The sequence below is a fragment of the Penaeus vannamei genome, chromosome 24, assembly GCF_042767895.1.
Source record: "Penaeus vannamei isolate JL-2024 chromosome 24, ASM4276789v1, whole genome shotgun sequence".
Classification (NCBI taxonomy): domain Eukaryota; kingdom Metazoa; phylum Arthropoda; class Malacostraca; order Decapoda; family Penaeidae; genus Penaeus; species Penaeus vannamei.
Window position 1 is genome coordinate 30,656,234 of NC_091572.1, and position 5,000 is coordinate 30,661,233.

A 5,000-nucleotide genomic window follows, 5' to 3' on the forward strand; every position below is an offset into this window, starting at 1 on the left:
ACACACACACACACACACACACAAACACACACACAAACACACACACACACACACACACAAACACACACACACACAAACACACACACAAACACACACACACAAACACGCAGAAAAGGGCATGTATCAACAGGCAACCTTCGGAATAAATAGACGAAGGAAGGAACAATGAGTGAGGACACGAGAAGAAGCAGGTACAGGAAAAAAGGTCATGCACAGGAATAAGGTCCTTCTTCATGACTGAAACCTTTGGAGAAGAATGTCTTTGTCCTTTAAGATTGGTATCTTTTCTTAAGGATTTTTTGCCAGGCTTGCTTCTTCCTCTTTCGTCCACCTCTTCCATTCGCTCTATCATCGGTCTATTCTTGTTTCTTTCATAATCGTAGTTTTTTTTTATTTGTTCATTCATAATGAGTATTGGTAGTAGCATCATAGTCATTGTTATCATTACTGCTATTATGATCATTATGTATATTATCATTATCCTCGTTTTTGTAATTTTCATTATCATTATCATCATCATCACCATATAATCATATAAATACCATTATAACTATCATGATAATCGTTAAAATTATCGTTATTATTATTATCATTATTATTTTTTTTTTTTATTAGTATTAGTAATCTTCTTGTTATTATCATCATTGTCTTATTTCTTATTATCATTATTAGTATCCTTATCATTATCAATATTATTATCATTAACATAAGTCTCATCATCATCATCATTATTATCATTATCATGAATATTATTGTTATCATCATCGTAACCATCATTATCACTATTGTTATTATGATAATTATCATTATCATCATTATAATTTTCATTCTTACTATTAACATTATTATTTCTTAATCACTACTAATTCTACTACTACTGCTGCTGCAAATACTACTATTACTAATACTGCTAATTCCTGATTCTCTACTTCATCATCTCCTCTTTATACCTCTTCTTCTTATTCTAGTTATTCATCCAATTGTCATTACTTTTATTTATCTCCTGCTCCTTCCCATTCTCGCCTTCTCGATTTCCATTATCTCCATTTTTTTAACACCTTTTTATCCGATTTTTTAATGGTCTTTCCCTTGTTTACGCCATTTTTAGATTTTTTTCAATCTCTTATTTCTTATATTTTCTTTTGCTTCTTCTCCTCCTCTTCCTCTCTTTATTTTTATTTTCTTTATCTTTACCACCCTCTTTATCTCCTTCTTCTTCTTCTCGCTCCTCCCCATGATTATCACCCATTTCCTGCCCCTTCTCTCTTTCCTTGCCTTTTCCTTCTCCTTCTCCCCCTCCCCTCCTCTTCCCCTTTTCTTTCTGACTTCTCTCCCTTATTTCAATCGACATTTTTATTATGCAAAGTTATGCTACTTCTCTTTATTATTCCTCCCTCTTTTGCTTTTTTTTTTCTTTCTCCTTTTTTGTGTGTGTGTGTGTGTGTGTGTGTGTGTGTGTGTGTGTGTGTGTGTGTGTGTGTGTGTGTGTGTGTGTGTGTGTGTGTGTGTGTGTGTGTGTGTGTGTGTGTGTGTGTGTGATTATCTGCATTCGTCCCCTTGTTACTACTTTTTCTTCTTTTTTATCATCATTTTCCTTCTTTCATTTTCATCTCTCTTTTGCTTCTAGGTCCTTTTCTTGTTTTTCCTTTTTGTTTTTCTTTCTTTTTCTTCCCCTTTTTATATACTCTTCAGTTTTCTTTCTTCTTTTCTCCTTCTTCTTCTAAATCTCCTCCTCTTCCTCCTACTCCTCCTACTTATTCCTCTTCTTCTTATTATTATTATTATTATTCATTTAAATCTCCTCTTCGTTCTTCTTCTTTTTCTTCTCCTTCTCCACCTCCCTCTCCTCCTCTTTTACCTCTTCCCCTTTTTCTTTCTAACACGTTTCATCCCTATTTCAAATGACATTCTTATTTTGCCAAATTAAACTAGTTCCCTCTACCCTTCGTCCTCTCCTTGTTAAAGTAGAAAAAAATATGTATTTTTTTCTCTTTTACTCATTTGCAGTCCATCTCTCTCTCTTTCTCTCTCCCTCCCTCCCTCTCTCTCTCTCTCTCTCTCTCTCTTTTACTCTATTGCAGTCTATCTATCTATCTATCTATCTATCTATCTATCTATCTCTCTCTCTCTCTCTCTCTCTCTCTCTCTCTCTCTCTCTCTCTCTCTCTCTCTCTCTCTCTCTCCCTCCCTCTCTCTCTCTCTCTCTCTCTCTCCATAAAGTCACTTCCTCCTTTCTATTTTGCGGTGGGGAGTGTGAATATCTCTTTAGGAGGGGGAGGTAAATGGGGTTGGGGGAAATTGGGGGGGGGAGGGGTATGTAAGAGGAGTTGGGGAGGGAGGGATATGTGGGGGGGGAGGAAGAGAGAGGGTTATGTGGGGAGGAGTAAGAGGAGGGAGTATGTGGGGAGGATTAAGAGAAAGCGTTACGTGGGGAGGAGTAAGAGGAGGGAGGGTTATGTGGGGGAGTTGGGGTATTCAGGGATATGTGGATATGAGGGCTGGGGAGAAAAGAAGAGGATAGCGAGGCATGTGGTGAGGAGTTCGGAGAACTACACGTGTGGTGGTGGAGGGGAGGGGAAATCTGAATAACTCTTGAGTGTCCTTATGAGTATCACTAGGTGTAAGGGGAATACGCATGTGTAAGTATGTTGTGGGCGTCGGAATGCTGTGCGTGTGGGTGGTCGGCTGCGTATATTTGTAGTTTAACAGACTAAATGACATGCGCACAGATATTTATTACAACGAAACACACTCCTTGTAAATTGAGAAGTATTGTTCTACATGCTGTGCCATGCAGGGTGACCCTTCTCTCAACTTCCCCACCCTTCCCCGCCAACCCCTGCACCTGGAACCCCTGCCAATCTCTCTAGCCCCTCCCCCCCCCTCCTATGACCCCCCTAAAAAGAGAAAAAAAATTGTCGTGACCTGGTTTCCCAATAACCTTGTACGAAAACACCAAGGCAAACAGTGGTCACAGTAGGGCCTCAGGCGTTCAAACTCAACCTTGAATCTCAATTTTCTTTTCGTTCTCGCTCTTTATGTTTTTCTTAATTTATTTCCTTTTCTCGCTTTCTTTCTTTCGTTTTCTCTCTCTATCTATCTCTGCCTTTCTCTTCCCATCTCCATCTGTCTCTCTCCTTCCCCTCCACCCCAACACACACACACACACACACACACACACACTTCCCCCTAATCTTTCTTTCCCACGTCACTTGGTCTCACCAATAAAAAAGAACATTTTTTTGCCGTTCTCCTAACCCTTTCGTAGCCAGGGAAGAGCGAAAATGAACGAAAATGCACGGAAATGAACAGCAGGTGAAGTGAGTATGACACATCTGCGGCACACTGCACCAATATCGATCGCTTACAAAACTGGACCTTGTGATCTTTACTCTTAAGGTCTCGTTCCTGCGCTCACTTAAGTGGGCATGGGAGGCCACTTACAGAAAATAAGAAAATAAAAGATAAAAGGAAACTTAAAATAGAATAAAAGGAAGTAATAGTAAGAGAAGAGAAGAGGAATTGAGATAAGTGTGTGTGTGTGTTTGTGTGTGTGTTCAGTGGGTGTAAATATCCATGTGTGTATATATGTGTGCATGTGTAAGTGTATGATTCTGAATGATGATATGGTGGCATCAGTATGTATGAATATTTTTGTGTGAATATTTGTATGAGTGTCTGAATATTGGCATGAGGTTATTAAAGTTTATATGTATATATTTTAATCACACACACACACACATATATATACATATACACATATGTATGTATGTATGCATGTTTATATACACACGCACATTATTCTTATATTTGTGCAAGAACGTTACCGCATATCTGAATACTTACGTAAGCGTGTATTTGTATGCGTGTATGTGCGATTCATACTACTGAACATCCTTTTTTATATCCAAACATAAATTCCATCGCTTGAAGTAATACACCGAAAAGACCATGAACAGATGCGTAGGAAAATGAGGTGGAATTTGTTTCTGTAAAAAATGTCTTTGCCCGATATTACTTTTTCATTTTTTAAGAACTTTTTGTGTCTGTGGTGACAGTAAATGGACAACGGGAATATGAGAACTGAATATGAGAGCTCTCATCACATCCCAAAACTGTCAAAAAATACCCACACCAAAAAAGAGTGTGTGCGAGAGTGTTGGGGGGGGATGAAAGAGAGAGAGGAGGAGAGAGACAGAGAGAGAGAGGAGGAGAGAGAGAGAGAGAGAGAGAGATAGAGAGAGAGAGAGAGAGAAAGAGAGAGAGAGAGAGAGAGAGAGAGAGAGAGAAAGCGAGAAAGAGAGAGAGAGAGAGAGAGAGAGAGAGAGAGAGAGAGAGAGAGAGAGGGGGGGGGGTAGGGGGGGACAGAGAGAGAGAGAGAGGTTGGGAGGAGGAGAGGGAGAAAAAGAGAGAGAGGGAGAGATAGATAGATAGAGAGAGTGAGAGAGAGAGGAATACAGACAGACAGAGACAGAGGCAGAGACAGACTGACAGACACAGACAGGCAAATAGGCAGACAGACACAAAACCAGACCCAGAGATGGAGACAGAGGGAGAAAAAAAAACAGGATTGCTGGAATAAAATTGCTCTCGCTTTATCACCACGTTCTAGAATATTCCTCTGGAAAGGTCCATTTTCTTTCGCGTAATGCACGTGCAAACTCGTGAGTAACTTTGCATGGAATAAAGTACTTCTTCGAGGCGCTGGGATGAATACATACGACGGCCATTAACTCAAAAAGGGAAACTTAATGGTTTTAAGTTCGTAAAACGAGTTTTTTCTGGATGTTTGTGGGGAGTGGGGGGTGGTGGAACCGCTTGTATGTGTGTGTTTGCGTGTGTGTGTGTGTGTGAGTATGTGTGTGCGCGTGCTTATGTATGTATATTTATGCGTCGTATTACTGTGCAAGTTTGTGTGTGTGCGTGTGTGAATATAAGCTCCTACTTCAAAACGTGTCCTTTTATGTGGCTGTGTGCGTGTCCGTGTGTACGGGTTTAGC

General features: G+C 39.8%; 1 protein-coding gene across 3 annotated transcripts in view; it reads right to left on the reverse strand.

Moving 5' to 3' along the window:
• Window positions 1-5,000, reverse strand: part of LOC113826584 (limbic system-associated membrane protein) — a 114,381-nt gene that overhangs the window by 13,115 nt on the left and 96,266 nt on the right. The window lies entirely within an intron of this gene.